The sequence below is a fragment of the Dendrobates tinctorius genome, unplaced genomic scaffold, assembly GCF_039654945.1.
Source record: "Dendrobates tinctorius isolate UK_male_01 unplaced genomic scaffold, ASM3965494v1 ptg000028l, whole genome shotgun sequence".
Lineage (NCBI taxonomy): Eukaryota > Metazoa > Chordata > Amphibia > Anura > Dendrobatidae > Dendrobates > Dendrobates tinctorius.
Window position 1 is genome coordinate 66,486,827 of NW_027361696.1, and position 21,201 is coordinate 66,508,027.

The following is a 21,201-nucleotide window of genomic DNA, read 5'->3' on the forward strand; positions in this document are numbered from 1 at the left end:
CACCATCTAGGTAAGGTGGGAACTCCTTTCCACATTCCAACACTCGCACCCCACACTACAGGGTAGTTCTGTACAACCACATTGCGGCTCAGTGCTTAGAGAGTAGCAGAGCACCTTTGGTGGTTCCCTGCTTGGAACACTGGATGTGCTGGGAGGTGGGTGGAGTTAAGATACATAAAAGAGTGGGAAAGTGTAGGATGAGAGTTCAGTCAGTGAGGTTCAGTCTGACAGATGGTCAGTCGGGTAGGAAGTCACTCGGACAGGAGTGAGGATCCCTGGAAGAAGGGATGGAGGAAGGAGTGCTGCAGCTGCCTCAGTGATCTGAGCCAGCTGGCACAGGAAAGGAAGAGAAGGAGAAAGATGTAGAACTGAAACCTAAGCTTCCATATGAAGGAGAGACAAGCACGGAACGAAAGAGTAGGAGAACAGAGAGGATGTGGGTTAGAAGAGGAAGCCTGCCTATAGGTTCTCAGAGCAAGGCCGGGGCCCGGTCCCCGAGGTTGTATGGACACTTATGGTTCTGCAGCAGACACCGGTGGAGTAGTTGGCTGTAAATGCACTACTCCCATCTAAGTCTTGGGGCACAACAGCAATTGAATAGAGAGCCGGGACTCAGGATAAGGGAGTCCCCGAAGCAGGCTACAGCTGTCTGCCGTACGAGTAGAATTGTTAGGAACATCTGTAAAGAGGAACTTCAGAGTACCACGGTACTGGAGATCTTCACACTAAAAGGCGCTATAGAGGAGACGTTCAGGAAAGGCACATAAGTTGGCGGAGTGTTGGAGGGGAGCTTTCCATCTTGCCTGGAGGTTGGCTGAGTCTCTGACCCGGAGGACAGGGAACAGAAGCGGGCACTACTGACTGTGAGTAAAACCTTGGATCTACATGCCCTGGTGTCCTCCATTCCTTCCTGCGTCCGTCTGCCTGACACTGCTACATCCCCTGCGCCGGACACTACACCACCAAAGTGTCCCCACATCTACACTGCCCTGGGACAACAGCCCTGCCTGTGGAGGGCTATACCATCATTGCTGTATCACACCATCAGTCCCAGAGGATCTGTTGCAGCGTCGGCTTAACATCTCCCTTGCCGAACACCACAGGTGGCGTCACGAACTATTCACCATTAACTACATATACTTCCATTACTTGGGCGCCCCGGGTCACGGCGGCTGTGACACATTCCCCTGTTACCGGCCCGGTACCGAGTACCCCACGGCCCTGGGAGGGCGACCCATGTCCAAGTCACAAAACAGAGGATTACCAGTGGAAAAATAAACAGTGGTCCAGATGCTATTTAGGATTGAACTGGATTCCAGACAGGGGTATTTCAAATTGATTGGTTTATTTCTAGTCTCTGCAATTGCAGCAATAGCAGGCTTGTGTGCTTTTTATTTTTTAATATAAATGGAATAAGGAGCTTTTTGTGATTTTTTAACATGTTTTTTAATTCCACAAAGACTCTTGAAGATGTATTTGCTTGGTTGCTTGTATAATACATTATTAATACTTATTTCTGACTCTGGCAGGGTCCACTAGGAAGATGGTGGTACGAAGATGGTGGTCCAAGGGACCTTTATTACATTCTTATGGTAAGGAAACCATTAAAATAACACACAGATGCCAGCATCACTTTTGACAAAGGCATCTTAAAGATTAAATGGTCTGGATCGATGATACCTTTAATCTGGACTACTGAAGCAGAGTTTCAACTTCTGACTCGCCATCATTCCGCTGTATATGTACAGCAGTTTACATTAAGGACCACCTGCCCACAAGGTGTTTATATATCTCAGGATAGTAAGGGGTTAAAAGTAAAGTTCACTTTTTAGCATCTTTTTTTCTTAAATCTAACATTATGTGACGGTGAATTCTCCTTCAATGGAAGTTTTCAAGCAGAGGCTAGACAGACATCTGTCTGAGATGGTTTAGTGACTCCTGCATTGAGCAGGGGGTTGAACACGATGACCCTGGAGGTCCCTTCCAACTCTGGTGGGGAGGACAAACCCATAGCCTATGGGTAAGAACATATCTGTTCGAAATGCGTAAGGTGTTACCTTGGGTCTCCCCTCTCCACTTCTTTTTAATGCACTATTTTTGTCTTTTTAATGTTCCTTTGGATTTTAATAAAATAGACTTTTAATATAATACTTCTTTTAGTGCCAGATTATCCTATGTTTTACTCCATGTCTTACTGTCGGGGACATCGGCCCTGAGACATCTGGGCATCTTTTTAAAATTCCTTCTATATTGCCTTTGTTTTTTTGGTAAGCTGATTCATTTTTTCTCTTTTTTTCTTATATGTAATATGAGTTTGATAAAGATTCAGGGTCTTAGTGCTTAACTTATTTAGTGTTAGTTATGCTTTTCTTCACTGACCTCTTCTGCAGGAAAACACTAAGGATATTGCAAAGTTTGACCCTGACCCTGCCTTCATTATACAAAACAGTAGTAAACTATTGAACAGAAGCCATAACAAAAAAATCGTACAAATAATTTTATTTTTTAATAACTCCTTTGCGTTTTAGTAGTTCTGTTAGGTCCGCGGGGACAGCAATCCATTCTGGAAGATAGATGGCTTCATACTTGACAAATTTTAGATAGGATGAATCAGGAGCACTGTAATTAGTCAGGTGAATCACTTCACCGCCTGCCAGGTACGCCGCCCAGATTCCAAATGAACCAAATGTCATGATAGTGTGGTTACAGTGGACCAAAATTGCAAAATCCCTACCAGGGGATCCTTCTTTTCCATCTCCTGCAAAGTAAACATCTCCTAAGGAATTATTAATATTCTTCTTACACCAGTCCATCCCATTACTGGTCACCACAAATATCGGATTCTGGTACTTCATCCTAAAGTAATCGGTGGCATTCTGTAGGTAATTTTTGTCCGCTAAGACGCCTCTCTTCTGTTGAACAAAAAGATTAACATAGTCCCCTCTACGAACGTGAACCCCTACAAATGTCACATTCGTCCGATTACCCCTCACTTGTCTTAGATAAGCATTGGCCTCATCTTTAACAAAGTCATGGAATGTAAATTCTTGGAGAAGCTCGTTCTTTAGATGATGGTAGAAAGTCCAGGAGTAGACAAAGCCTTTGAGTCTAATATTCTCCCCTGTGATATTTCGGTATTCGGGACACATCCAGTTATTAATTTTATAATCCTTCCATTTTATACGGTTAGCAGAATCCTTGGAAATTAAAGGCAAATTTAACTTAAATAGTGAGGAAAGCTCCTGGTGCATCTCGGGCAGAATGTATGCTCGATAGCCATTCATCTTTGCCAGAGCATAGAGGGCTACATACTCTCCTATTTGGTTACCAAATCATCCTAAGGGAAGAATAGTCATCATACCCCTCAGTGATTGGGTGGTACGTGAAGCATCTTTGGGTGCATTTTCTTCACGGCCAGTCTTACAAATTGTTGCTGAAATGCATTGGCTAAAATGAAGATTGTACCAAAAGGACAAATTTGTTACAACTACAAATACTAGAAAGATGAAGATCAGATGACTTTGCTTCATGTTTCACGTTCCAGGCAAGCGTACTGCATCAAATAAAGAGATAAAGAATTAGAAAATAATCTAGCAAGAAGAATACATACAGTCAACTGTATAGACATAAGAGTATTTGGCATTAGTGCTTGGCAAGCAGCGGAAAAACATTGGCTTAGGTATGGTGTTCAATACTAATAAGGCCATATAGGTAACTGGAAGCTATGTCCACCGCAACAGGGTCAACGGTAATCCATCGCAACAACAAAGAACATGGAAGTCATTATCAGTCCAGAACATAACTTTGGACTATATACTCCTTTATCTACTTTGTCTCAAACCAAAAAATTCCCAAAATTACTGTTGTGTCACTATAAACAACATAAAAAACCCATCCGTACGACAAAATTTCACCGAGGGGAAGTGGTCAGAATCAACACAAATTTCTCAAAAGTGTCATAGAAAAAGTTTATTGTCAACAATTTATTCAATATTCAAATCAATAGTAATCTCATACATTGAGGGACACATGATGCTACTTGCTCCATTATTCATACTCTCATATACGATATGCTGTATATACCAATAAAAGGCCCATATATAGACCTATAAAAGTGCACAGTGCAGAGGGGAAATATTAGCCCTGAATATCCTAAGATTACTCCATTTTGTTAACCATTCCACCACACTAGCCCATAACATCATAGATTGAATTCAGCATTATTTAACTTACATGGTATGCGGAGACTGTGCCATGTCCCTCCACCTCGACGCGTGTTTCATCCACACTTCTTCAGGGGTCGTGTCGGGGGAAGAGGGAGACCAGACATTATAACTAACCGCTATCCAATGAGCTTCTGCATTGAACCATCACGTGTAGCGCTGCAGCTGTCATGGAAACGCGGCGCACGGACCTCTTCCTCCCTCCCGAAAATGACCTGTCACATCCGGGCCTTGGAACGCAAGCGAGCAGATAGCCTAAGTAGCGGCCATTCTGTGTGCCAGCATGTTCCGATATGCCGGATGTAGATAGGTCTGGAGGAGAAAAGAAAAAATCTGCGCGCTCTATCCATGATCATGTAGCGGTACCACATATTTATCACCATATAGCCACAATATATCTCACATATATAACAACAATCAATAAGTAACTGGATGAAAGTGACAATGTGCTTATGTACATATACGCTTACGTATATATAATATTAAAATTATACACACAGTTATGAATAATATTAAGTGAATAATAATTAATTACATATATTATATCCATAATCTCCTTATAATATAAACTAAAGTGCTAAATAATATAAATGTGCAAAACTTACATATTTGTGACCATAATTCAAAATTATGTTATAATATAATAACTAAAGTGCCACGTATATCATAGTATAGATAAGTGCATAATATTAAATACTACATAATTTATTTATATAATAGTGATTATAACAAACCCTAAAATCACCCAGTTATATTAATAGTCCTCAAAAAACTTTTTGAATAATAATTTTTTATTTTTTTTTAAATATAGATGACAAATAGTAGTCAGCAATTTTCAACCCCACAGGGTCCAACAATCTTCATAAATAGTACAGTTGTGGCCAAAAGTATTGACACCCCTGCATTCTGTCAGATAATACTCAGTTTCTTCCTGAAAATGATTGCAAACACAAATTCTTTGATATTATTATCTTCACTTAATTTGTCTTAAATGAAAAAACACAAAAAGAATTGTCCTAAAGCCAAATTGGATACAATTCCACACCAAACATAAAAAAGAGGGTGGACAAAAGTATTGGCACTGTTCGAAAAACCATGTGATGCTTCTCTAATTTGTGTAATTAACAGCACCTGTAACTTACCTGTGGCACCTAACAGGTGTTGGCAATAGCTAAATCACACTTGCAGCCAGTTGACATGGATGAAAGTTGACTCAACCTCTGTCCTGTGTCCTTGTGTGTACCACATTGAGCATGGAGAAAAGAAAGAAGACCAAAGAATTGTCTGAGGACTTGAGAAGCCAAATTGTGAGGAAGCATGAGCAATCTCAAGGCTACAAGTCCATCTCCAAAGACCAGAATGTTCCTCTGTCTACCGTGCGCAGTGTCATCAAGAAGTTTAAAGCCCATGGCACTGTGGCTAACCTCCCTAGATGTGGACGGAAAAGAAAACTTGACAAGAAATTTCAATGCAAGATTGTGCGGATGTTGGATAAAGAACCTCAACTAACATCCAAACAAGTTCAAGCTGCCCTGCAGTCCAAGGGTACAACAGTGTCAACCCGTACTATCCGTCGGCGTCTGAATGAAAAGGGACTGTATGGTAGGAGACCCTGGAAGACCCCACTTCTTACCCTGAGACATAAAAAAGCCAGGCTGGAGTTTGCCAAAACTTACCTGAAAAAGCCTAAAATGTTTTGGAAGAATGTTCTCTAGTCAGATGAGACAAAAGTAGAGCTTTTTGGGCAAAGGCATCAGCATTGAGTTTACAGGAGAAAAAGAGGCATTCAAAGAAAAGAACACGGTCCCTACAGTCAAACATGGCGGAGGTTCCCTGATGTTTTGGGGCTGCTTTGCTGCCTCTGGCACTAGACTGCTTGACCGTGTGCATGGCATTATGAAGTCTGAAGATTACCAACAAATTTTGCAGCATAATGTAGGGCCCAGTGTGAGAAAGCTGGGTCTCCCTCAGAGGTCATGGGTCTTCCAGCAGGACAATGACCCAAAATACACTTCAAAAACCACTAGAAAATGGTTTGAGAGAAAGCACTGGAGACTTCTAAGGTGGCCAGCAATGAGTCCAGACTTGAATCCCATAGAACACCTGGGGAGAGATCTAAAAATGGCAGTTTGGAGAAGGCACCCTTCAAATATCAGGGACCTGGAGCAGTTTGCCAAAGAAGAATGGTCTAAAATTCCAGCAGAGCATTGTAAGAAACTCATTGATGGTTACCGGAAGCGGTTGGTCGCAGTTATTTTGGCTAAAGGTTGTCCAACTAAGTATTAGGCTGAGGGTGCTAATACTTTTGTCTGGCCCATTTTTGGAGTTTTGTTTGAAATGATCAATGTTTTGCTTTTTGCTTCATTCTCTTTTGTGTTTTTTCATTTAAGACAAATTAAATGAAGATAATAATACCAAAGAATTTGTGTTTACAATCATTTTCAGGAAGAAACTGAGTATTATCTGACAAAATTGCAGGGGTGTCAATACTTTTGGCCACAACGGTAAAGATTGATCATCCATAATGTACTTTTGTTCATGACGAATGTGCAGGTCATTGAAGAAAAAATGTCCATATGTACAGAGATCATATTGAACTAAAATTAAAACAAAAAGAGTTAAAACCATAATTAAAATCCCTGTAACCCTATTCCCTTAACATACAATTACTACTAAGACCATATAATATTGAATAAATTGTTGTCAATAAACTTTTTCTATGACACTTTTGAGAAGTTTGTGTTGATTCTGACCACTTTCCCTCAGGGAAATTTTGTGGTACTGATGAGTTTTTTATTTACTTTGTCTAGTAATTTGAGGTTTTTATATACAGAGTATATTTATGAGCCAGTTTGAGTGAGTTATTAATTATATATGCTGGTATTTATTAAGGTGTCCCAGAAAACATACATACTAATCAGCCCAAGTGATTGTACAGGCACAAGAGCTGGTGCTGGCGTAATCACGACAGAGCTCAGGTTAAGTGAAAGCCAAGTTCCTGCAATAACAGCCAAGGTTGGTGCCTACCAGGACCAGTCCTGGCTATTTTACCCTCCAGATGCCACAGTCAATAGTGAGTGACTACGGTCAAGAACGGTCACTACTGAATGTAGCATTTTGGAGGGAGATTCCTCTATAAACCCACTGGTACTCCTTATAGCGGGGTGCCAATGATTGTCAAAGAATAGCCTAGGTATAGTATCCTGTTAGGTCTTGTCATAATTAGGTTCTGACAAGCCTTCCTCCTGTGATTGCAAAATCTGACAGGTCGAATACTCTGCAATATACTAGTATTAAAAACACACATGTGACATGCACAATGTGAACAAGTCTGTTGGACCATGTTCACATCACCCTGACTGAAACACGAAACAAAAAGCACAGAATGACAAATGTGCAAAAATACCTTGCAATAAGACATATAACAGTAATCAGCAAGTGCTGAGAAAAGGAAATAACAAACACAGGGTATTTAGTCGATACGCTTTTTTGCAAAAAAATGTATGCCAAGCTGCTTCACCAACGTCAAGGTAACTCGTATTGAAGCAGTCCCTATCTAATGTATTTAAAACCTGAACATATGGACAGTGTCTAAATGAGCAGGATTAAGACAGGCGCTTTCTGGTATGGGCACGTGATGCAAGACAGCTCCTTATGTGCTTTTTGTTTGTGTTTCAGTCAGGGTGGTGTGAACATGGTCCAACAGACTTGTTCACATTGTGCATGTCACATGTGTGTTTTTAATCTAGTTTTTTTGTGCTTATGCATGATTTGAGAGACCCCACCCCTCTCTTGTGTGACATGCACATAAGGAGCTGTCTTGCAACACGTGCCCATACCAGAAATTGCCTGTCTTAATCCTGCTCATTTAGACACTGTTCATATGTTCAGGTTTTAAATACATTAGATAGGGACTGCTTCGATACGGGTTACCTTCACGTTGGTGAAGCAGCTTGGCATACATTTTTTTGCAAAAAAACGTATCGACTAAATACCCTGTGTTTGTTATTACCTTTTATCAGCACTTGCTGATTACTGTTATATGTCTTATTGCAAGGTATTTTTGCACATTTGTCATTCTGTGCTTTTTGTTAATATACTAGTATTGTAGTGTATCAGATAAGGGATCAGACTAGTCAGTGTTCAAGTCCCACAATGGGACTTGGGGGTTTTCTGACATGTGGGCCCTTAAAAGTCACTTTAAAAGTTGAGGAAGTCCCCTTAAAAATAGGATTGTAAAATATCTGGAAAAAAAATGAAAAATTGCTGCTAGACTTTCAAGCCTTCTCACATCCTAACAAAATCAAAGGACTAAACTTGAGCAAATTGATTTGATGCAAATTGAATTTAGGTCAGAATTTTAGAAATTTTTTTTTTTTTGTAATTCTTTATTTTATTAATAAAGAGAGATTACAGCAATACAGAAGCAAGACATGTTCAAATTTTGAGGTACAAGTCTGTATGTAGAATTACAGAGCATTAATTATACAGTTTTACTCTTTTCAAACAATATAACACTTAACGAGGTAAATAACCTATCTAAAACTAACCCATTACATAGGCAGGTATCCTTGATGCTCTATGGCATACTTTACAAAGAAAAACAAGCTCTTGAGGTTCTCCGATAAAAATATTAGTGAAGAGGCCCGATGAACCTCCCCCACCAGAATGTCGCCTCAGCCGATACAACGCTCTCTCATGCACATCTGTTGTAATTATGACCTTAGATAGTTTGAAGAAATTGGCTCAGTGGCCCCCAGGGCTCAGTCCCTCCTCGCTACTTACTTGGCCGCCGTGGCACCCCCCAGCCTCCCTGCAGTGTCCTGGAAATGTATCCAAGGTGCCCAGGTTTTCTTAAATTTCTCATGAGATGACGAGTCCCAACTCGTGAGCTCCTCGAGTCTAAACAAATCTCTTATTTTACGTTTCCACTCTGTCAGAGTCGGGGGGGTTTGCTGTTTCCACCTAAGGGCGATCAATTGTTTTGCCGCTCCCAGCATCAATGGCGCTAGCTCATGCTTCTTAGGTTGGAAATTCTCTGAGGGTAAGGATAAGAGTGCCTCCGCAGCAGTCAGGTCTGCCTTAAGTATGCTAAGTTTCTTCATAAACCCCATGACAGCTGACCAGAATTGGGCGAGAGTAGGACAGAAAAAATGTGAGACAGGTTACCCTGCGATTCCCCACACCTCCAACACAGAGGGGAGCTAATCAGTCCCAAATGATGCAGTTTTTCTGGTGTGCAGTACCATCGCGATAGTAACTTAAGCCGACTCTTGAAATAGAACACAACGGGAGAAGCCATGAGAAGCAGCACAGATCTTTTGTTTGTCTAGTGGGGGTAAAGAAATATTTAGTTCCACTTCCCACGAATGTAGGAAAGGTGGCTGGGAGGAGTTTTCCTCATCTATGAGATTGGAATAGAATTTTGATACCACTTTCGGGACATAATGTTTAACCTTCGTCAATATTTCCAACCAGAGCCATTTAGTGGGCAACTGAGGAAGTGTTTTGATTTGACTCATAAAGTAAGTTACGTGTGAGAGTTGTAAATGGTTTATGGGATGTCTCCCCGCAGTCACTGGCCAGCCATTTGCGCATAGAATTTTCCCCTGTAATAGGTGAGAAATAGGTTTGTTTGGTAATGAGGACCAGAGTCCATACGGGTCTGTGAAATCTGGTATAAATATGTAAGGTATGAGCCCAATTGGAATATTATCTAGGAAGTTGCAGTGGGGTGCTCTTATCGGTATCAATGTGCGTCTGGTGCGTAGGATGGCCAGAAGGATATCTCCCAGACCAGTTTTAGGTAGTGGGCAATCTCTCCACAAGAATTTTAGCGCATTCCTACCCATGAGCTGCATCTCTATGTGTGCATCCTGTCCTTTTTCTGCCCATTTTATTAATTTCAACCAGTTTGCCAATAAGATAGCCTGATGATAAGCCGTGAGATTAGGTAGGCCAACTCCCCCTCTTCGCTTTGGGCGCGATAGGAGTCGCAAGGGCAACCTGGCCCTTTTGTGTCTCCAAACAAATTTCGCCATCAGGCGATCTAAAGCGCGTAAGAATGACTCAGGGAGTTTGATTGGGATAATACTCATCACATAGAATATTTTAGGGAACACGTATGACTTCATCACATTTACCCTACCCAACCAGGACAAGAGAGGAACGTCATATGTCTTTAACCCCTTCATGACCCAGCCTATTTTGACCTTAATGACCTGGCCATTTTTTGCAATTCTGACCAGTGTCCCTTTATGAGGTAATAACTCTGGAACGCTTCAACGCATCCTAGCGATTCTGAGATTGTTTTTTCGTGACATATTGGGCTTCATGTTAGTGGTAAATTTAGATCGATAATGTTTGCGTTTATTTGTGAAAAAATCAGAAATTTGGCGAAAATTTTGAAAATTTCGCAATTTTCAAATTTTGAATTTTTATTCTGTTAAACTAGAGAGTTATGTGACACAAAATAGTTACTAAATAACATTTCCCACATGTCTACTTTACATCAGCACAATTTTGGAAGCAAAATATTTTTTTATTAGGAAGTTATAAGGGTTAAAAGTTGACCAGTGATTTCTCATTTTTACAACAAAATTTACAAAACCATTTTTTTAGGGACCACCTCACATTTGAAGTCACTTTGAGGGGTCTATATGGCAGAAAATACCCAAAAGTGACACCATTCTAAAAACTGCACCCCTCAAGCTACTCAAAACTACATTCAAGAAGATTATTAACCCTTTAGGTGTTTCACAGGAACTAAAGCAACATGGAAGGAAAAAAAGGACATTTTAATTTTTGCAACAAAAATTTTCTTTCAGCATCAATTTTTTCATTTTCACATGGGCAACAGGATAAAATGGATCCTAAAATTTGTTGGGCAATTTCCCCTGAGTACACCGATACCTCATATGTGGTCAAAAACCACTGTTTGGGCGCACGGCAGGGCTCAGAAGGGAAGGAGTGCCATTTGACTTTTTGAATGGAAAATATGCTGGAATATTTAGCGCTTGCCATGTCGCGTTTGGAGAGTCGCTGTGTGCCTAAACACTGGAGCTCCCCCACAAGTGACCCCATTTTGGAAACTAGACCCCCCAAGGAACTTATCTAGATGCAAAGTGATCACTTTGAACCCCCAGGTGCTTCTCAAATTGATCCGTAAAAATAAAAAAAGTACTTTTTTTCACAAAAATTATCTTTTAGCCTCAGTTTTTTCATTTTCACATGGGCAACAGGATAAAATGGATCCTAAAATTTGTTGGGCAATTTCTCCTGAGTACACCGATACCTCATATGTGGTCATAAACCACTGTTTGGGTGCACGGCAGGGCCCGGAAGGGAAGGAGCGCCATTTGACTTTTTGAATGGAAAATTAGCTCCAATCGTTATCGGACACCATGTCGCGTTTGGAGATCCCCTGTGTGCCTAAACATTGGAGCTCCCCCACAAGTGACACCATTTTGGAAACTAGACCCCTTAAGGAACTTATCTAGATGTGTAGTGATCACTTTGAACCCCCAAGTGCTTCACAAAAGTTTATAACATAGAGCAGTGAAAATAAAAAAATCATTTTTTTTCCTCAAAAATGATTTTTTAGCACGCTATTTTTTATTTTCACAAGGGTAACAGGAGAAATTGGACCCCAAAAGTTGTTGTCCAGTTTGTCCTGAGTATGCTGGTACCCCATATTTGGGGGGGGGGCACTGTTTGGGTGCACGGCAGGCCGCAGAAGGGAATGAGCGCCATTTGACTTTTTGAAATGAAAATTAGCTCCAATCGTTAGCGGACACCATGTCGTGTTTGGAGAGCCCCTGTGTGCCTTAACTTTGGAGCTCCCCCACAAATGACCCCATTTTGGAAACTAGACCCCCTAAGGAACTTATCTAGATGCATAGTGAGCACTTTGAACCCCCAGGTGATTCACAGAAGTTTATAATGCAGAGCAGTGAAAATAAAAAATCTTTTTTTTTCCCTCAAAAAAAATGAATTTTAGCACGCAATTTTTTTTTCACAAGGGTAACAGGAGAAATTGGACCCCAAAAGTTGTTGTCCAGTTTGTCCTGAGTACGCTGATACCCCATATGTGGGGGATGACCACTGTATGGGCACACGTCAGGGCTCGGAAGGGAAGTAGTGACGTTTTGGTATGCAGACTTTGATGGAATGGTCTGCGGGCATCATGTTACATTTGCAGAGCCCTTGATGTACCTAAACTGTGGAAACCCCCCACAAGTGACCCCATTTTGGAAACTAGACCCCCCAAGGAACTTATCTAGATGTGTGGTGAGCACCTTGAACCCCGAAGTGCTTCACAGAAGATTGTAACGCAGAGCCATGAAAATAAAAAATCTTTTTTTTTCCTCAAAAAATGAATTTTTAGCTCGCAATTTTTTATTTTCACAAGGGTAACAGGAGAAATTGGACCCCAAAAGTTGTTGTCCAGTTTGTCCTGAGTATGCTGATACCCCATATGTGGGGAGGGACCATTGTTTGGGCACACGTCGGGGCTCGGAAGGGAAGTAGTGACGTTTTGAAATACCGACTTGATCGAATGGTCTGCGGGCATCATGTTACGTTTGCAGAGCCTCTGATGTGCCTAAACAGTGGAAACCCCCCACAAGTGACCCCATTTTGGAAACTAGACCACCAAGGAACTTATCTAGATGTGTGGTGAGCAGCACTTTGAACCCCCAAGTGCTTCACAGAATTATATATAAAACAGAAACGTGAAAATAAAAAATCTTTTTTTTCCTCAAAAAATGATTTTTTAGCCCGCAATTTTTTATTTTCACAAGGGTAACAGGAGAAATTGGACCCCAAAAGTTGTTGTCCAGTTTGTCCTGAGTACGCTGGTACCCCATATGTGGGGAGGAACCATTGTTTGGGCACACGTCAAGGCTCGGAATGGAAGTAGTGACGTTTTGAAATGCAGACTTTGATGGAATAGTCTGTGGTTGTCATTACGTTTGCAGAGCCCCTGATGTGCCTAAACAGTGGAAACCCCCCACAAGTGACCCCATTTTGGAAACTAGACCTTCCAAGGAATGTATGTAAGATGTGTTGTGAGCACTTTGAACCCCCAAGTGCTTCACAGAAGTTTATAATGCAGAGACGTGAAAATGAAAAAATCATTTTTTTCCACAAAAATAATTTTTAGCCCCAATTTTTTATTTTCCCAAGGGTAACACGAGAAATTAGTCCCCAAAAGTTGTTGTGCAATTTTTCCTGAGTACGCTGATACCTCATATGTTGGGGTAAACCACTGTTTGGGCACACGTCAGGGCTTGGAAGGGAGGGAGCACCGTTTGACTTTTTGAACGCAATATTGGCTGGAATCAATGGTTGCACCATGTCGCGTTTGGCGACCCCCTGATGTGCCTAAACAGTGGAAACCCCTCAATTCTAACTCCAACCCTAACCCCAACACACCCCTAACCACAGCCCTAACCCTAACACATCCCTAACCACAAGCCTAACCCTAATTCCAACGCTAACCCTAATTCCAACCCTAACCCTAATTCTAACCCTAATTCCAACCCTAACCCTCTTTCCAATCCTAACCCTAACCCTCTTTCCAACCCTAACCCTAACCCTCTTCACAACCCTAACCCTAACCCTATTTCCAACCCTAACCCACTTTCCAACCCTAACCCTAACCCTCTTTTCAACCCTAACCCTCTTTTCAACCCTAACCCTAACCCTAATGGAAAAATAAAAATAAAAATATTTTCTTTATTTTATTAGTTCTGCCTACCTATGGGGGTGATAATCGGGGGGTTCATTTACTTTTTATTTCATTTTGATCACTCTGAGAGTGATCAAAATGAAATAATGGAATCTGCAGCCGGCAGATTCGGGCGGGCGCACTGCGCATGCGCCCGCCATTTTCTAAGATGGCGGCGCCCATGAACCGGACCCGCCGGACACCAGGAACGACAGGGGGACTTAGAAGGTGCCGGGGGAGGTGAGAGGGGGTGAGGGGGGGATCGGAGGCTGGCGGGGAGTAGAGGGAATGGGAGGGGGGCAGATGATGACAGCGGCGGCAGATCGCCGCTGTCATTCAGTTGCGGGGGGGGCGATCGCCGGTGGGGGGGGGGTGGAATCGGTGTCTCCAGCCATGTCTGATGCTACAGCAGCATCGGCCATGGCTGGATTGTAATATTTCATCAATTTTCATTGATGAAATATTACTATCGCTCTGATTGGCTGTTTCACTTTTAACAGCCAATCAGAGCGATCGTAGCCACGTGGCGAAGAACAAAGCCCCCTGTATCTGCGGGTCGGGTGACCTTTCAGTGACCTAGGTCACCCGACCCGCAGGGGGGCTTTAAAGTCATGACGCCACATAGGCGTCATGGGTCGTTCTGACACGACTTTTCATGACGCCTACGTGGCGTCAAAGGTCGTGAAGGGGTTAAAAGAGTTTCAAGAATTTTAGGAATTTCAAAAGATTTGCTCATTTCTAAAAAGTAGGTTTCAAAATATGATGCTGATGGAGAGTGAACATATGGTAAATGTTATTTATTGAATATTTTAGCTTAAAAATCCTAATTTTTTGCACTCTTTGGAAAATGGAAAAAAACGCAAATCTTATCAAATTAAATTTACCACTAACACAAAGTAAAATGTGTCACAAAAAAACAAACAAAAAAACCCCAGAATCACTGGGATATGTAAAAGAGTTCAAGAGTAGTGATGAGTGAGCGTGCTCGCCACCGCTCAATACTCGATTGAGCATCGGGCACTCTCAGAACATGAGTACCCGCCCCGCATGTTTAGCACCTGTTAGACAACCAATGAACATGCAGGGATTGCCCACCATGCCCGGTTAAGCCGTAGTCATGTTGGTTACTGGCATTATTGTGATAGGCCAGCCGCATCACGTCATGGGCTCTTATATAAGACCCGGTGACGAGATACTTGGCATAGTGTGTTCAGGAAGCTGTTCAGAGAGAGTTGTTATTGGAGGGAGAGCATAGTTTAGAGCAGGGATATAGTCAAGATGTAATAATATTGCTATAGGACTACATATATACTGCTCCTGCAGCATTAAAACAGTCCTTTTTAGGGCTAAATATTATCATTTCTGTAGTAAAACTGCTGTTACCTGCACTTAGTGGAGGTAAATTTTAGGATTAGAGGCATCTAGACAAGGTTTAATATTACTATTACAGTACTAGTATACCACCACTGCTGTTGCACCGTTAAAACAACAGTCCTTGTCAGGGCAAATTTTTTTTTTTCCCTATTAACACTGCAAAGTATGCAGGCACATATATCTAATTTAAAATGTGCAGGGCGTGCAGTAAGGGACGGAGAAGTGGACGTGCTGCTGAGGCATGCAGAGGCCGAGACCGTGAATCAGGTGAAACTGTAACTACAGCGGGAGCACAACAAACACGCTTATCCACAAGACCTAACTTCCTGCCCCACTTTGCAGGGGAGAGTGGGACACCACTTTTGAAGCCAGAACAGTGCGAACAGGTGGTTGGTTGGATGGCAGATAATGATAGTGGCTGTCACGATAATGTAAAGTATCATGTATTTTTCCCTGTTATCACTCCTTCCAGAACATTCTAGAATCTTCTTTTCACATACTGAACTCTGCTATGCCAGTGGTGAGGGTTTGACCCCCCCTGTTCTTTTCCTTTGCCTGTCATGCCTGCAAATTTCTGCTCACAACCTGTCACACTGTCCCCTTTCTCCACCCTCAGCCTCCACACACACTCCTTGTAACCTGAGATACCAGTGAGTGATTTCCCTCCTCCCAGCAGGGAGCTTCTTTGTCTTCCCATGTGCTCTGACTTCTTATAAACTATAATTGAAATATAATCAACTAGTCATAAAGCGACATGAATTTATGCTAGAAATACAAAAACTACATATCCGGAACGTTCTTCGACAGGACTACTTAGCCTGTGTTTTTCCAAATTCTAGCTTTAGCAGATTCCGAGAAGTGGATTCCTGCGCAGCCGGGACAGCCCGATGCTTTGTGTTTGGTTTTGAATGAACGCCAGCGACAAGCTGAATAAGATGTTACTATGTGCGTTTCCTTACGAGGCACTCTCTGCGAGATATGATTATTATAGTTTTCTTAGCCAGATTGTAACTCTGAAAGCAGAGGGAGGACTGCCACAAACCAGCCCCTTTAATGATGTCACCAGCCCAGGGGTATAAGGTACTGTCACTCAGGACAGCCTTCATTCTAGCCTGGGAAGCTGCTGCATCCAGACCACAATGCATTGTGATGTCTGGCTCCTCCTACCAGCATTGTTTGGCCTAAGATGATCTAAGCAATACGTGAGTTTATTTTTTCTCTTAATTCCCTTTTATTTGGATTCACTTTGTACATATTTTAATTGTCTCATACTGTAAAATCTTTTTATATCTTCTGAAAACAATGCCTACCTTTTTTGGAGTAAAATATAAAATTATTAGTCTCGTATCTCCTTGCTCTATGACGAATTGACATGCCTAGAAGTTAATTGCGTTACTAATTTGGGTTGGCTTCGTACCCCTTTATTAATTTAAATATTGATGGAGAAATCAGAAGCTGGTGGCAGCGAAATGTGCTCTGGGCTACTTGAGCTATCTGGCAGTAATGGAAGGGGTTTTATAAACTGATTGTCTGGCTGTAGCCAGAGCCTTTATAATTCCCTCGCTGCGGCGTGCCTAATAGCCAGTGCACAGCAAGTGGCCTGTCCGGCGGCTAATTATCCTAGGTGCAGTTCTCTGACTGACCTGGGGGTAAAGGGGGCGCCAGAGAGCTGCAAGTTCCAAAGCGGAACCAAAACTGGGATATATATAAATCCCGGCAGTTTGAAACACTTTGTTGGCAGTGGTGGGATAACTAAAATAAGCCCCCCTGCGGTAAATTGATAGGTCAAGACTAGCTTGCTCTTTTCATCACATTGTGGCAGCAGTGGGATAACTAAGATAAGCCCCCCTGTACATGTGATAGCCGTGGGCGGCCAAAGGTCAACAGCCCCTTTTCCTGACAGTGGCCATAACCTGATGGCGGCTCTAAAGCTTGGCAAGCTCACACATACCATGCCTGGCCCACATTATCAACTTAGTTCTTCAGCGGTTGCTGAAAACCTGCGCAGATTTGTCTGAGCTACTTGTGAAGGTAAACTACGTGTGTGCTCATTTATGCAAGTCAGTTACAGCTGCTGCTGGTCTGACAGTGCTGATGCACTCACTGACTGGTATGCAACGTAACCACGGCCTTGAACGCCACATATATGTTGGGAAGGCTTTGTGAGCAGCAGAGGGCAGTAGTTGAATAACAGCTACAACATGCCCATTGGTATTCCAGTCAGCCTAAGGCTAGTTTCACATTTGCGCTTTTGAGCGCAGCGACGGCCCGCGCACGGCCGCCGCTAAGCCCCGCCCCCTGCCGCGCCTCCGCCGGTAGCTCTGACTACTGGCGCATGACGCTGCATGCGTCCTGCGTCCCCTATCTTTTATCACTGGGGGTGCAGGCCGTGCGCAGTATGCATTTGGCGGCGCATGCGTCCTTTTCACGGTGCGCCGACCAGCGCCAAACGCAACCTGCTGCAGTTTGGTTGCGCTCGGCGCACCGTGAAAAGGACGCATGCGCCGCCAAACACATACTGCGCATGGCCTGCACCCCCAGTGATAAAGGTAGGGGACGCAGGACACATGCAGCGTCATGTGCCGGTAGGCGGAGCTACCGGGGGAGGCGCGGCAGGGGCGGGGCTTAGCGGCGGAAAAAGCGCAAATGTGAAACTAGCCTTAGAGGGCCATTATGCGTTACTCTCCAAATTTTTAAAGGGTCATTATGCGTCACTTTCTCCAAATTTTTAACCCCTTCATGACCGGAGCTTTTTTCAGTTTTGTATTTTCGTTTTTGCTCCCCTTCTTCACTTATTTATTTTTTCATCAATATGGCCACGTGGGGGCTTTTTTTTTGCAGGACAAGTTGTAGTTTTGAATTACATCATTGGTTTTACCAAGTCCTGTACTAGAAAACAGGGAAAAAAATCCAAGTGCTGTAAAATTGCAAAAAAAGTGCAATCCCACACTTGTTTTTTTTATTGCTATGCTCACTAAATGCTAAAACTGACCTGCCATTATGATTCTCCAGGTCATTACGAGTTCGTAGACACTAAACATGTCTAGGTACTTTTTTATCTAAGTTGTGACAAAAAAATTCAAACTTTGCTTAAAAAAAAATATTGTTCCATTTTCCGAGTCTCGTAGCGTCTCCATTTTTCGTCATCTCAGGTCAGGTGAGAGCGTATTTTTTGCGTGCCAAGCTGATGTTTTTAGTGATACTATTTTGGTGCAAATACGTTCTTTTGCTCGCCCGTTATTACATTTTAATGCAATGTTGCAGCAACCAAAAAAACGTAATTCTGGCATTTTGAATTTTTTTTCTTGCTACGCTGTTTAGTGATCAGGTTAATCTTTTTTTTATTGATAGATCAGGCGAATCTGAACGTGCGATACCTAATATGTGTATGTGTGATTTTTTTTTTAAATTGTTTTTTATTTTGAATTGGGGCGAAAGGGGGGGGGATTTAAACTTTTTATTTTTTTTATATTTTTAAACACTTTTTTTTAACTTTTGCCATGCTTCAATAGTCTCCATAGGAGACTAGAAGCATCCACAACTCGATTGGCTCTGCTACATAGAGGATATGAGCAGATCGCCTCTATTTAGCAGAATTACTGACTTGCTATGAGCGCTGACCACTGGGTGGTGCTCATAGCAATTCGTCACTGACAACCATAGAGGTCTCCAGGAGACCTCGGGTTGTCATGCCGACACATCAGTGACCCGTGATCACGTGATGTGAGTCACCGGTGAGCATATTTCCATCCTGTCAGCGTTTGGCAGCGGCATTTAACTAGTTGATGGCGATTCCACCCGTGACTATTGCAGGCACATGTCAGCTGTTCAAAACAGCTGACATGTCCCAGAAAAGATGTGGGGTCACTGCCGGAGCCCTAATCAAAGGGGGGATGCCGACATCGGCATACTATTGCACCCGATGTTGGTAAGGGGTTTAAAGGCCATTTTTCATCACTGTCTTCAAATTTTTAGAGGGTCATTATGTAATACTCTCTACAAATTTTAAGAAGGTCATTATGCGTTACTCTCTCCAAATTTTTAGAGGGTCATTATGAGTCACTTTTTCCAAATCTTTAGAGAGCTTTTATGCGTCACTCTCTACAAATTTTTAAAAGATCATTATGCGTCACTGCAAATTTTTAAAAGGCTATTATGCATCACTCTGTCAAGTGGCCCAGAGATCAGATGACGCCAGTCAAAACTGAATTCCAGACTTGTGCTGGTCAAGATACAAAGCCCAGACAACTTCAGTCAAGAGTCAATGCTCATCCCTCATCGTTTGGAACTGGGCAACACTCATCATCAGACGCCTGCGGTGGTGAACAAGAGACATGAATGATCAGGGCTATTGCTTCCAGAACTGATGTATGGTACAGAATTAGCCCTGGGCTAGGACAGCCGATCGGGTGGGGGTCAATTGAAGTGAAAGAGGCCTAACGTGCTTTGGTAGACTTTTTCAGGAGGACTTGTGGCCTAGTGGGAGGAACCAGCAACCCCCAGTAATGCCATTAAAAGAGGAGGAGCCAGTACGTTAGCCTTCCCCCATGAATGGGCTTTCAACCCTGTTAAAGGCTTAGGGGAATAACCAATCAGAGACTTCCATTACACTTTTAAATGAATTGTAGGACTCACTATATATTCTGCTTTGTATAATTCACCTGTTTGATCTGTTTCACATTGTATAACTGTTGCAATAGCGACCACAATTTTCTGCCATATCAGGGAAAATAAATAGTCAATCGGCTGTTCCCACCTCTTGTCTATCTGCATGTTGCATCTGGTCACCTACTTTACAGTTGCGTAATACTGTGACAACATTGTTCCCAGCAGCGACGTGAGAGTCAGAGATGTGTCCAGGATCTTCCCCACGCTGTTCCCATTCCACTTGAGCACTGTTTCAATCCATTTCAGTGATTTTCCTGCCCCCAGCCCTCTGGGTAGAGCCTTCCGGAAATATGCTCCAGTTTTGCATTGAGTATACTGGAAGAACCTAGTGCGAAATGCGCATTGGGGGTTTCCATTCACCCCAGCTGACATCACACACTCACAAGTACTGCCTTAAATTTTACCGACAGCTAATGGTAACTCTTCCACCTATTTATGTCTGACTCTAGCACTGACTAAATCAACTTTTGTACTTTACTTTATACTAACTAGTTGTGTTGTTTGTACCATTAACTGATATCAGTCATTGCTGCACATTATTTATGTACACTTGCACTGTTTACTACATCTATGTATTTCACTACAGCTGAAGCATTGGATTTCTGAACTATTATGTTTCACTTCATGCATACTTCAGACTAATTTTTCTATTATGTTTCTTTACTAATAGTCCACTAGAGGGTGTAATCACACCACTATTAAATATTTTCTGGGCATACTACATACCCTATATTGTTAGTACTTTGTATACCTGTGTTACAAATTTATATTTATTTGTGTGATGTTTTCCCCTCAAACTACAATTAATATTTTTTTTACAATATTTTAAATCAGTAATTTAATAAATATTATTTGTTTTAATTATTTGGGTTTTTACTTACATCCCTGCTTTTTGGGTACTATGTATTTTGGAAGTCATTCCCCATGATCGTGGGTCGCCGTTGTGTTGATATTACAGCCAGGGGTCTGGTAAAGACCCCCGTGCTTGTCACTGTGGAGCTCCTTTGAACAAAGCCTGTGTACAGACTTAAAAGGAGACTGTGATTTCTGCTATATACAGACAATTACAGCTTCAAGTCCTCTGAGGGGATTATCGAGTATAGTGAAAAGCTTAAAAAAAAAAAAGTTATAAAAAAAACATAAGTTTAATTCATCCCTTTTTTGCTCCATTAACCTCTTCACGACATGCACCTTATATGTGCATGT

General features: G+C 42.2%; 1 pseudogene; it reads right to left on the reverse strand.

Annotated features, from left to right (window-relative positions):
- Positions 1-2,498: 2,498 nt before the first annotated feature.
- LOC141084941 (galactoside alpha-(1,2)-fucosyltransferase 2-like) lies at positions 2,499-3,547 on the reverse strand (annotated as a pseudogene).
- Between the last annotated feature and the right edge of the window lie 17,654 nt (positions 3,548-21,201).